Here is a 5,668-nt window from a genome sequence, read left to right as displayed (position 1 = left end):
CCCTTTCCCCTTAAAAAAAGAAAAAAGAAATGTGAAAATTAGACCTTTCATCTAAGGGTGGCAAAAAGCTATAAGATTAATATTTTCCTATTTAACCATTTCTTTGATGTACCTGAATGGTTTTGAATTGGGGCGAGTTTTTTATGATATAACCACTAGTGTAGATTCGGCTCAGAGTCTGGGCCAGCTGCACCATACACAGGACTGTAAATTCGCCAAAGTTGATCGTAGCATTTCCCCTGCGAACCATATCTTCACAAGGGCCTCTTCCCCACTGATTCAAAAAAAAAGAATGAAAAAAAAAAAAAAAGAAAAAAAAAAAAAAAAGACGAAGAAGAAAGACGAAAAGAAGAAGAAAGAAGAGAAAAAAGAAAAGAAGAAAGAGAAGAAGAAGAAGAAGAATAAGAAAAAAGAAAGAAGCAAGTTACTGAGTTGACTACGTTAAGGATTTTAAACCTTTCCCAAAATCACTTAATCCATTTTAAAGATCTTCAAAATTATGTATATGTATTTTAAAATACTTTTCTGTTATGGGTAATTCTAATAGATTTGACAAGTCTAACAAGAATTATTCTGATGCCTACCTGTAACAAGACCAGCTCCATCGTGCTCCCAAAGGCCTGCTAGTACAAACTCCACGATGAGCTTCTACAACTTTATCTGTCCGACCGCTGCGACCAACTATGTAAAACTTGCCTGTGTTCACAATTAATTTATATTAGTTGTTTTTTTTAATTTTTTAGTCACTAAAGGTACTACATTTTGAGACACATGAAGATATTTTTAACTGCGAACTAAAGATAACTGACTACATATAAAGCTACAAAGAAAAATCATAAGAAAAGGACCAGGATATAGACCATAATATCCTAAAACCTATAAAAAGAAAAAGCAAGAAGAACTTATTACACGACCATAAACAGAAGCATTCCAATCATAATAAGAAATCAATGGTGTAATCTATGGCATAAATTAATACTCTGGAATGCCAGTCCATTTTAAATAAAAAGACAGAAAGAGAACACCCTTTAACTAGATAAAGAAATCACAGTATTTGCAATCTGCGAAACTTGGTCAACTAAAAATGACAATTTTAAGATAAACAACAATACAATGGAAGTGAAAGACAGACGAGAACAACAGGGAGGAGGTCTTGCAATTTTTATCTGTAATACATAGCAAGTATACATACAAGAAATTAAACCTCAATGAGAGACCAAAAAATAAAATAGAAAAAATAGCTATAAAAATTTGCTACAAGAATAAATGGCTAAATTTAATTTTAATTACCACCCTTGCAACCAATAGAACTAGAATAGACACATTACATAGAACAATTAGACAAGCCCATATTAATACCGGTAGATGTTAATGCTCAACCACCCGTCATAGAACCCAACGACATAAGAAACAAAAAACGCAAATAAAATTGGAATAAATTTGTTTTAACTGATACTCAAAACAATCTGATTGTTAATACGCCCACAGGAAAGGAACTGCTAAAATTTAGTGATAGGGATCTTCAGACGAAACACTAAAAGCCATTATGAAATAAAAACAACACACATGCAGCATGACTATTTTCCAATAGTAATAAGAGGAACAGCAGCCCAATAAATGAACACAACAATAGAAAAAAAAGGAGCTTCCAGTAAAGAAGAAGGGAGGCATTTTCAAGAAGAATTAGATAACACAAAGACAAAAATCCCAAGGGGCATTATTCAATAAAAAAATATGGACCTAATAAAAAACAATGGTAAAAAAATATTCTAATTTGATAATACAGTCACAATAAAAATAAGCCAGCAACCCGGTGAATCTAAATGTAAAGAAATCATAAACAAAGAAACAAAGCCTTTAATAAAAGGAAAAAAATCCAAATTACTCAATCAGAATTTGAATAAAAAAAAAAACACACATTAAGCAAGAACCATTTTATAGGAACCCGAAAAAAGAATAGCTGGAAAACTTCTGTACTTCACTTGACTTTAACCACAACCATCCAAAAAATTTGGAATATCATAAAAAAATGCAGGTAAAAATAGAATTAATACTTACCCATTAATTGATAGCTCTCAGCCTATCAAGATACGGAAGTAAAACCTATTTTGCTAAAAGAAGAATTTCAAGAAATAAACAAAAGCAATAAAGGATTGCTAACAAAAACATAAATAACGAATTGAGAAGAAAAACCAAACACAGAAGGAATAAGTAAAAATCCACTTGAAGGATTAACTTCAGAAATAAAAAATCAATAATGGAAAAGCTTAGGACCTGCTGAAAATTCCATACAAATAGTTTTAAAAATGTCCCCAAAAAGTATAGAAAAATCTTATCATAGCTCAACATTTACTGCTAAAGGAGAATTATCCGAAGGAACTGAAGGAATCGTTGTAACCCAATAATAAAACCGGAGTAAAGACCCATCACATAAAAAATCTACAGATACATTATTAGAATATCATGGTTATTGTGAAAATATTTGGAATAAGCATCATAACCAATAGACTAGGATTCAGGCAAACATCGCTACCATAGATGCTCTAACAAATAAATAGACTATCAAATCACAAAGCTTTCGCAGAAAAAATATTCTCTGTAGCATGCCTAGATCTGGAAGAACTTTTGACTCAGTAATCTGAAGCAAATTAAGAATAAAAGCAGCAAAAACTTGGAATTACAGGTTCCCCACTCAACGTGGATCACTGCATTTCCTACATAAACACGAACCTACAAATAGTCATAGGTAATACAAAATCCACAGAAGAAAGCATAGCAAGGGCCCTTCCCAAAAGGCTCACTGTATCCTTTATTATTCAACATAATGAACAACGGATTTAAACCCTAAACGGATGGATTTTAAAAAAGTAACATACCCAGATGACATTACAATTATAGCAATTAATAATAATCTAGCAGGCTAAAATCAATAGAATCAGGTTAAAACTATAAGTAGAATGTGTTAACAAATGGGAATTATCAATAAAAAATCTGTACAAAAAGTAAACTTACGTGTTTTAACAAAAAACAGCAATAAGACAAATACCAATAATACAAATAGATCACAAAGTATTTAAATTCCAACTACCACACAATTTCTTGGTCTTAATGAAAAAAATATCTTCCCAACATGGGGAGTAATAAGAAACCCATACGGAAATTCCATGATTTTATATAAAACTCCAATCTATAATCTGGTATCTCAATTCTTAACCTAAGAATAGCTACAGGCCTGCTTAAAAACCACCCCAACATTACTTATACACTCACAAAATAAAATGCCCATCAAATACAACAAAAAGAATTGGATTGTATGCAAATGATGAAAATTCTATAAACAAGGAATAACCAAATGAAAAGAAATGTAAGGCAGCAAATATAAAAGAATATAACCTCCAAAAAGATAAGAGAGGCCTTAGTACACAGAGTCAATCGAAACTGGGCAGAGTTTAAAAATAACAATAAAAACAAAAACCATAATGATACCACCGTATTCCACATGTCGATATTACAAAACAAACAGAAACTAACTTCATAGATATCTAACAAAAATGTCCCTGAACAAATAATTAAGTCAATTTTTAAAGATGGAAAAAACAAGATATTAAAAAAAAAAACAAAAAAAAAACATCACACGATGGTTCAAAATTAAGCACAAACTCATTCTTCTCAGGCTGCCCATATAATATCCAAGACAAAATATAACAACAATATGGAATTAACCTTATTAAACAGAAGTAGTAGTAGGCAGAACTTTTTGCAAAAAAAACAAGGAATTACGCTATATCCAGAACAACAGATTAAGTAACATTATAATATTTTCAGATGTTCAAAATCAACCTTACAACTATATCAAACCTAAAAGATAAAAAACTATGAACAATCATATTTGAAATACAGTCAATGATATATACACTTACAAACCAAAGAAACCACACTACCATACTGTGGATACATCACACAAAAACATAAAGAGTAATGAAACAGCTGAGTTCACGCATCGCAAGAAAAGTGCAGAACATAACAAATCCCATAATCATAATGAGACAAAAGGAAAAAAGAAAAATAAGAATAAAATATTTTTAAAAATGGAAGTTAAACAGTAAATAAACTCTAAACAACAAAAATTCGCTTCTGAAAAACACAGAACCCCAACCATGGTCAGACTCAAAAGGCAGATAACTGGATGTTTGCATAACCAGACTCCAAAAAAAACACATACAAGATTGAACCAGCACCTACACAAAGTAAAATAGTGAATGACCCAACATGTAGATTGTGTCCATCATCAAGATAGAACATATAGGCACATAACACTACAATGTCCTAAGATTTCACTCTACAGAACAAGCTGATGGAAGCTCTGAAAGAATCAAAATAATAATCCTAACCTATATTCATACTCACGTGTTGCTGATCTCTCACCACGAAACTAGAGTACTAATTTTAAAGACCAACCAAATATTCTTGAAACAAAACTAATAAGAAATAATTAAGGGAAAAAAAGAAAAAAGTGTGTGTTGTGTGGTGTGTGTGTGTGGTTTTTGTGTGTGTGTGGTGTGTGTGTGTGTGTGTGTGTGTGTGTGTGTGTGTGTGTGTGTGTGTGGGTCTGTGTGTGTGTGTCTGTGTGTGGTTGTCTGTGTGTGTGTGTTATCTGTGTGTGTGTGTGTGCTGTGTGTGTGTGGTGTGTGTTGTGTGTGTGTTGTGTGTGTGTGTGTGTGTTGTGTGTGGTGTGTGTCTGTGTGTGTTTGTAGTGGTGTTGTGTGTGTGGGTGTCTGTGTGTATGGGTGTCCCTGTGTGTGTGTGTGTGTCGTGTGTCTGTGGTGTGTTCTGCTCTGTGTGTGTGTCTGTCTGTGTGTGTGTGTGTCTGTGTGGTGTGTGTGTTGTGGTGTGTGTGTGTGTGTGTGTGTGTGTGTGTGTCTGTGTGTGTGTGTGTGTGTGTGTGTGTGTGTGTGTGTGTGTGTGTGTGTGTGTGTGTGTGTGTGTGTATTGACAAGTGTATTTTCACCATCTACTTTCCCTGCAGATGCATTCTCTTCTTTATTGCAGTTTTAATTTCGCAGTAATTTGAATTCAAAGTCTCTGACGCCTGTAGCACACTTGAATAAGCTACAATTGCGGATCGGTCATCTCGGTTCCATTTAATCCAAATCGGTGCACGTAGACGGTTTTAGAAGCCATCGTCGGGGTGGGGACGAATGTTTACACAATTCATTCCGGTTTTGAACGATTTGGAATCCGTCTAAAATTCCTATGAAAAGACAGAACCGTTCGAACCTTCACCGAGTGAACATCCAAATAACTTTGAATTTTGAGTGCAGTGAACATAAGAATTTTAATGGACACTGAACCTAATCCAGAACCAGGAGAAAAGCCTGGATCCCAAAATGAAATGATTATGATTTCCATTCCAACGTGAAACCATAAAAACAGTGCACAGCGAGCAAGACCAATCCCAAGCATCCACGAAAACACTAAACCGCAGGAGCAGCACGGAAGCTCAACCGACCACATCCGAATTACCCAACAGTAAACAAGGCAAGATAACCCAAATGTTATCATTATAAGCTTAGCTGGTGTAACAAAACAATGAATTTCAACAATCCCAGAAAATTAATTAATCATAAACAAACTGAATTTCAAAATATATAATGAAGACGCTTAAGTT

General features: G+C 33.7%; 1 pseudogene; it reads right to left on the bottom strand.

The window, feature by feature from the left end:
* LOC119572538 overlaps positions 1 to 3,957 on the bottom strand; it is a 15,070-nt pseudogene extending 11,113 nt beyond the window's left edge.
* Between the last annotated feature and the right edge of the window lie 1,711 nt (positions 3,958 to 5,668).

This window comes from Penaeus monodon, chromosome 4 (genome assembly GCF_015228065.2).
Source record: "Penaeus monodon isolate SGIC_2016 chromosome 4, NSTDA_Pmon_1, whole genome shotgun sequence".
Classification (NCBI taxonomy): Eukaryota; Metazoa; Arthropoda; class Malacostraca; order Decapoda; family Penaeidae; genus Penaeus; species Penaeus monodon.
The sequence above is the reverse complement of the archived record's forward strand: the minus strand, read 5'-3'. Positions and strand labels throughout refer to the sequence as shown.